This window comes from Notothenia coriiceps, unplaced genomic scaffold, assembly GCF_000735185.1.
Source record: "Notothenia coriiceps isolate Sejong01 unplaced genomic scaffold, NC01 NC01_scaffold00035758, whole genome shotgun sequence".
NCBI lineage: Eukaryota > Metazoa > Chordata > Actinopteri > Perciformes > Nototheniidae > Notothenia > Notothenia coriiceps.
Window position 1 is genome coordinate 127,077 of NW_011368459.1, and position 8,268 is coordinate 135,344.

At 40.4% G+C, this 8,268-nt stretch overlaps 1 protein-coding gene across 1 annotated transcript in view; it reads left to right on the top strand.

Moving 5' to 3' along the window:
• LOC104963182 (AP-1 complex subunit gamma-1-like) overlaps nt 1-8,268 on the top strand; it is a 21,193-nt gene that overhangs the window by 9,951 nt on the left and 2,974 nt on the right. The gene's annotated exons all lie outside the window — the stretch shown is intronic.

Below are 8,268 nucleotides of genomic sequence, written 5' to 3' on the forward strand. Positions count from 1 at the left end.
TGTCCGCTTGAGCTATATTATGAGAGATGCAACTGCGGTACAGAGAAGAAACATCTATACTACATGGCACAAGCATACTGGGAGAAAAAAAACGAACTCTTCTGGCGCCGTTAACTCAGCATTTGATAATCAAAAAACTTGTATATATATCAAGATTAATTCCTCACTTGAAGCATATTTTTCGTCGAAAAAACTGTACTCCTGGAAATGTGCATGTACAAAATATCTCCCCATATAAACAACATTCAACAAAGGCACTTCTCAGTAAGAAAGAGAATCAACCAGTCCTTCCGTACTACCAGAAACTGCCTGCATATGCAACAATACGGGACAAAATATTTTTCAGACTTTTGTGTGGTTCCAAAAAATTTCCAGCACAAAACTTGTTGCTGTGTTTTTTTTGGTTTTTAAAAATAAGCACTTCACCGAATAATAAACTGCTTGGTTTTGAAACTAAAGACCAGAGTTCCATTTTCCTCTTAGCATATTTGTCCGTTATCAACTCTCTTGTAACTCTTCTGGCGGTTTTTTTTTTCCGCAAACACAGTGCCCTGGGATATTTTTTCTTTTTCTGACGGCACTCCAGAAGGCAGCCGGTCACCTGGGGCGGAGCGGGGTCCATGACCAGGTTTTTCCACAGTGAGACTCCAGGCGTCCCCCCTTGGGCAGGGAGACAAGAGGGGGCACGTGCGGGAGGATCTGCCTGAGTCTGAGAGCGGTGGTTGTGGAAAGAGAGGGGGGGTAGAGGGGAGGAGATGGAGAAAGCGCGGGCGGCGCTGGGCTGCGTCTGCATACCTGCCTCTCAGGTTCTCAGGACCGTAACGTCTTCTTCTTGCTCAAGTCCCTCGAAGAAAGGCAGCAGGTCCGGAACACGCTCCGTGTCATTCATGTCATCAAAACAGGGATCTGCGACCAGGACCTTTAGGAGACAGGGAGACAACCCTCAGTCTAGCTGTGTACTAACTCATAGACTTCGCCTGACAGGATAGTTATAAACTCTTTCAATGATAGTTAGTAGGTATGTCATAGTTACCATGTCACAATTAATGGGAAAAGCGCTATTGCATTATGGGAAAAAGGCTAGTGCAAAAGTTTGCAGTAGATTAAAAGGGGACATGTAAAATCAAGTTATTTTAGAAGGGAAACGCCAGGCTGAATATTACGGGAGGGTTAGGGCACTGAACGATTTAACTCGATTTTTGAAATCGAAATCGCGATTTGACAATCATGCGATTATCAAATCGCAAAGCCGCGATTTTTTTAAACTTTTTTTTTTTTTTTTACAATTTCTTTTTTCGTTGGGTTGCTTAAAAACAATATCGCAAATTCGAATCGCAATACATTTGCCAGGAAAAATCGCCTTAGATTTTTTCCCCCAAAATCGTGCAGCTCATATGTTCAACAGTCACAGCTTATACGTTTCAGGCCAGAGCGCCATGTATAAGATCAACCTAGATCCAAGAACTAGACTAGAGGGGCGACTGTGGCTGTGAGGGAGTGTGGTCGTCTTTCAACCAGAAGGTTGTGGGTTCGATCCCAGCCCATGCAGTCAACATGTCGATGTATCCTTGGGCAAGATACTTAACCCTGAGTTGCTCCCGATGGCATGGCCAACGGTGTGTGAATGTGTGTGAATGTTAGGTCCTAGAGTAAGGTACACTGCTCTGTATGAATGGGTGTGAATGGGTGAATGACATGTAGTATGTAAAGCGCTTTGAGGGGTCTTAAAGACTGGATAAAGCGCTATATAAGTACAGTCCATTTACCATTTACTAGGCAAAACTGTTTTCAGGCTGGTAGCATGTGTGTTTATATGTGGCTTGAGGGGGCGCTGTGTGCATTTTCCGAGGTCGCAAACAGCCTGTGTAATGCTGTTGAGTTCCTCCTTTTGTGTCTTGTCATCATATTTTTTTTACAGGCTTCATTACTGTGTTTATCTTTCTTTTTTATTTGAAATCAGACGAAATATTATTAAACATTATAGCTGAAGGTAACAGCTTTAAAAAATACATTCATTTTGGCAGGAGCATGAAAATCAGGGTGATCCATTGCCAGGGCTCCCTGCTCCTCTGGATGGCGGGTGAGCAAGGAGCTCTGAGCTGTGCCAAAGGCTTATGAGAGTAAAGTAAGAAAAAATGGAATTACCATAGAATTAAAAAGGGTATTTCCATACTGTAAGTGTACATGTATGAAAAGACCCAAAATGTCTAATCACTACAAGTGAATAATTTAAACAGCATTCCATTCCAGATTGTGCCAGCTTCATGTTTTCCTTTTTGTCATAAGAGTTATTTTTGAAGTACATTTGTGAACTTATGTTAGGAAAAATACAAAATATAATAGCTCACAATAAAAGATAATGAGGTAGCAAATAAAAAGGAGCCCATGACTCCTTTGGGTTAGGGTAAATAACCAAACATAAGTAGAAATATACATTTGTGATTTTGGGACTCACAGCATTCTCTGGATGGAAAATGTAAGAGGCGGGTGAATTGTCGACGATGATGACGTTGCTGAGCTCTCGTCCCAGCCGGCTGAGGTCTTTGACGTAGTTCCCTCTGTGAAAAACGCAGGATTCTCTAAAGAGTCGCTCTCGAAACACACTCCACTGATCCAGCAGGTCTGCCACAGGATCGGCATACTGTCCATGAAAAACAAACATGTTACACCGTCGTACAAACAAATACTAGACATTCTGAATTGCACTGCAATACAGCTACGGAAAACCAGACAACAAATCAAACTGAATGTTGTAAAAGAAGATTTGTCAAACAGGTTCTTGTGGTCAGACTAGTCAGCTAGAGTGCTAAAAGCTAACAACTTGAAAATGCTACACTAATGTTCCAAAAAAAAGAAAAGCAGTTCATCTAAATGGCGCTACTGACACCTAGCTTCTGACTCGACACAAGAAACAACCGACACTACAGGAACATCGGCCACTTGACGCGATTGTTTTTCATTCATTAAACTTACCCATTCATTTTGGCTAAGATGCAAAAGACACAGATGGAGAGCGAAGCAGAGGAAGTGTGAACATTCAGACGGCAAGAGCAGATGACAACAGGAGAAGAAGGAAATAGAAAACGTGCAAAGAAAACATGCGGGGGTTTAAACTGACCTTGGCGAGACTGGCTGTGAACAGCACACATTCAAACAGCTCTCCCATCTTCTGAAGAAACTCGTCCACGTGGGGTCTTTTCAGCACATACACCTGCAAGACCACACCACAGGTTTAGGGTGTAATACGAGTGTCAGACAGATGCGCAGAGAAGAGTGTGTAATGTGAGAGGAGCGTTCTTTACTACAGCCTTCAGAGTTATTTATAGCAGTATCAGGAGTGTGGAGTTACAGAAGAATCCCTGTTATGTAGAAGAGGACTTTATTTCTCTGGGGGCAAGTTGCACATTTGAGAATGGCCTTTAAATGAAATAATAATGGGTAAAATAGAATGTAAACATTATATTTACATAAGAACTTAAAGTAAGAATGTGCAATAAAGAGATTAAATAAATAAACATTTTTATAAACATAGGAAGTTAGGTAAAATGTCAATGAAAAGATACATATATTGATTTAAACAAAATAACTAAAAGTAAAAATGTCCAATAAAATAATATAAAAAAGGAATAAAGATACTTAAGCAAACAGAAGTTTAATTAAAATACTATACATAAGATTACAAAAGAAAGCGCAATGAAAAAATGTAATAAAACAAAGATATTGATATAAACACAAGTCAAAGAAAAATGCAATTTAAAAAAGAAAAAACATATATATTTATATTAAGATAGAAAGTTACAGTATAAACTCCATTAAAAGATACAACAGGGGATATTTCAACAAATACATGTATTTAAAGTAAAAAGTCCAATAAAATAAAATAGTATAAAGAAATGTATATTATAAAAGACGTTAGAGTAAACATGTGGACATTGTACAATAATATATAAAACATTTATTGTAATACATACAGGGGTGTATGATTTTTCTTTTTAAATATATTAATTACTAAATGACCAAAGATACTTTTATTACTAATTTCTTGCATTTTGAAAATCTTCAGCTTGATGGCTGTCTCTCCCGCTTCAGATGCCCTCCTCTCTCTTCGCCCATTGGCTGCCACCCAGTGCAAGTAATCATGAATAGGCCAATCAGGATACACACAGCCTATCCTGGATTACTTGAACTGGATCACAGTCATTCTTCAGGATCTCTTTCCCCTGCTGAAAGAAAATGCGTCTTCAGTAAAAAGAGGGTACGATACCTGATGAACGGTTCCATCGATCTCCACAGGGACGATGAAGTCTGCGTTGCTGATGGGCTGTGAGAGGAAACAACAGTGTATGAGAGTCATTCAAGCTGACGGTGCAGTACCACTAGTGGGCAGCAGAGGTCGTGCTAAGAACACTAAAAGTCAAATCTGTGGACAAAGTAGAATGAGTCTCTTTTTATCCTCCATCCTTCAGCAATCTCTCTGATAATAGAACTCAGACAGGAACTGGACAGAGAGGTGCGGGTTGAGGTAAACCATAATGAAAAGAAGACAGATAAAAAGGTCTACACACATCATATTATTGATTTCAGCCACTACTGCTGCTGCATTTTAGTCAATTCCTTTCTTGTGACACTGCTAAAATAATGTATTAACTGCAGCATAAGCCAGACTCTCCTTATTACCACCCTGCTTTTATTCTAAATGCACAATCAGGACTGTAATATTGTCCCCATTCCTGGTACAGCATATCCTGCCCCACCTGCTCCTCTCCTGGTTTTGTTTGCACAGCGTTTTATTGGATTCTACACAGCTTTGACTTCATGCTGGTTATTGGCTCCCTTTTGGTTATAACGACAAAGGAGATTTCCTATATAAGCTCAATGCAAAGCATATCGTATGCTTCACAATAGACGTTCTTAAAAGGTGGTCCGCAGGTATTTGGTTTACAATGTCAAATGTATTTACAGTGTTTCGCTCATCACTGTGCACATAGCAAAGAATAGCACAGATGTGTCTTTTTAAATATTAAATAAAAACATTCTGATTTAAATGGGATAATTTGCAGTTGTGGAGATTCGTTTTGACAGGGCTTCCCTTTGTAAATTTAGGGCGAGCAGTACAACCGTTTTTGACCTCATTCATATGTTTTGGAAAGGTGTAAGTCCAACAAACATGTTTAGAAGCAGAAAATGTAGTTAGAGAGAAGCGTGTTGTGAATTTTAAAAAGTATTAGATCTATCTTTTTTAAATAAATGTTTTGATATTTTTTTTGACAACAACAAAGCAAAGTAATGTATTTGTTTTTTAGAGGGAAAAGAGAAGGTGCAAAGAGGAGAGTTGCACCTTAGTGAGGCGTAGTGGTCATCTGCACGGACAGGTAGCTGTGGAGTGCCTTTCTAAATACTTTAGAGATGTTCTAATAGAATTGCTTTTAGCAGCAGCACTAAAATAAAGAGGAGTGGCCTGGAACAAACATGTGGCTCTTGAGTGTCCATCGCTAAATGGACACTCAACGTAAAGTATTGATGTTGATTATTCGAATGCCAACGTTATGAATGGAGCTTCGATGTGGTTGTATGCATTCTTATGTCAACCTGTCTTATAGTTTGGCTGTGATTTGTAATACACTTCAGATGTAGAAGGCCTTTTGTTTATGGAAGCATTTTGGGAGTAAATGGTCTTTGGTGTGAAACATAAGCTTTACAATGATATTTGCAAATGCTCAAGTAAAATGCCGGTCAAGATTATTTTCCAATCGAGAAATTAAGATTGTTTAGGCCAGGGGTCACCAACCTTTTTTAGGGTGAGCGCTACTTTCAAAAAATAAAACAAGTCGGGGGCTACTTTTACTCCTCTTTTTTAGTTTTTTGCAGTGTATATATTTAGCACATTGACATTATTATATGCTTACCTTTAACCTTTGTGTGCTGTTTGGGTCTGTGGGACCCGTTTTCAGTGTTTACTCAAATAACATGTATTCAATTTAATTATTTTAACCTGCTTTATTTGGGTGGACGGGCCTCACCTCATCTAGGGGGGTCCTCACCTCCCCGAGGGGGGTCCGGGGGCATGCTCCCCCGGGAAGATGTTTTTTTAAAATGTTGAAATTAAATGCATGAATCTGGTGCACTTTGAGCACAACATGAATTGATGGATACAGCTCTCAACGCTCAGATGAAAGAGAGCTGTATACTTTTCAATAATCCAAACATCTTTAGAATATGATCACAACCAATAACACATCATTTAAACTGGTTTATTCTGATCTTATGTTAGCTAGTTAGCATTCTTTCTTTTTATTTATGCATATTTTACTAATCACTCCCCTTTTAAACTGTTTTTTTTTTTTTTACTGTCCTATAGTACACATTGGAATGATTTCTTACTTTACCTATATTAAATAGATAAAGGTGTGCTCTCCCTAGCTCTCTCTCTCTCTCGCTCGCTCACAGAGGCTGTGTGCTTCTCCATGGCGATGATGGCGTGGGTTAAAAATAATAACATATTTGTAAAGTGGGGGGGGACAAATGTGATTTTGAAAAGAGCGGGGGACATGTCCCCCCTGGAGATTACGCCATGTGCAGATATATATGCAAGTTGCAACACACACACAGTAAAACTCTGCCCCTCATGTGCTGTATAGGCTGGCATGATAGGCTGTTCAATGGGGCTGATGTGTTGTGTAGATTCTGCCAGAAGGAAAATCAGCAGGGAGGTGCCACATTGCTTTTCTTCCCGACTGCAACGCTGGTCCCGCAAATCAAGCAAGAACGTGATTGGTCGATATTCATTGTGGGGGTGGGGGGAGGAGGGGTGTTAGATAGCTATAGAGTTGTAATAAGTGGATAGAGTTCACTATGATTGAAGTTTTGTTTATGCATAGGGTAGATTCTTTTAAAATTACATTTCCTTTTTTGTTTTGTGTATTTTATACATTTTGGATTTGCTTAGCGAGCTATTTTTAGAACATGCCCCGCGGGCGACTCACGTTGCCACTGCGGGCGACTAAGTACAAATCAAAACTGGCCAGGAGGGAACACAAACATAATACATAAAATAAAATAGCTTTCAGTTTTGTCCATCACAGCAACAACAGGTGGGCCCCCCCACAGTGTGTGGGCTATTTTGTCACCTAGAACCACTTGTGTCTTTAACTCTGTCAAACAACTCTCCACAGAGGCACGGGCAAGCACATCTGTTATTATGGACGCTGCTTTTGTACGACCACATGACATTTTCTTTACTATATCAGAGTCTGGAAAAATGGTCGGCGCTAGCTTGGTTATTTCCGCTGCTGTACCTTGTCTGAGTGGCCATCATTTTTTGGTTTGAGTAGGAATGTCTCCATAGAGTGGGATGTCTCTTTTTGAGCGACACGTTTCTTGTGAGAATCGCATTCTCGGTTTCTTTTGACGTCGTATTCACCGCCATATGAAATGGAAAAATTACTCTTGCAAAGATTGCAAAAAACTCTCTGAGAGTCGCCCTGCACTGGCTTCACCCACGGGTAAGTGTCTTCCCAGTCTTTGTTGTATGTGCATCTTCTTTTCTTCTTAGCTGTAGTTTCAGTTTCCTCCATTTTCCATAACCTGCTGCGTCGCCTGCGTTATTGACTGACTTTCGTTGTTGTTGTTTGGCGGGGCTCGCGGGGGGGGGGTGTGTGTGTGAGGTGAGTTACTCTCATTGGTTAAGTACTGGACCAGGACCCGCCGTGTGTTACAGTTTGATTGGACAAGCAAATCACACCCCGTGATGATAGCCCTTCCCTGCCTTTCTCAATCAGCCATTTGATAAATCTGATTTTTAGAAAAGCGTTTAGCCTATAAAAATGAAATATGCGGGAAATCGTCTCAATTTGCGGGACGCACCAAAAGTACGTGGAAAATGCTGTGCAGTACCCCCGCGCAAAGCGGGACATCCGGTCATCCTATGGCACAACATACGTATAAACCCCCTGTTTGAACTTACCTTGAAAGAGCTGTGGGACGAGTGTTTCGTCCAAATCGATCACCACAACACTTTTTGCAGTATCAGATATTCATCACCTCTGTAGGAGGTATTTAGCTGTTGGCTGTAGAGGGAAGACGAAGGGCAGATAGGTCAGACATATGGAGAGAGTGAAAGTGCTTAGGGAGAAAGACAGAGGAGAATATACTTTGCATAAATGAATGTGCAAATGCCGAGCAGCAAAAAAGCCAACACCGTGTAAGGAAGAGAGATCCACTGTGGGAGGCAATGCAGCCTGAGATAAAGCCATGTCTGAAAAGAATCGT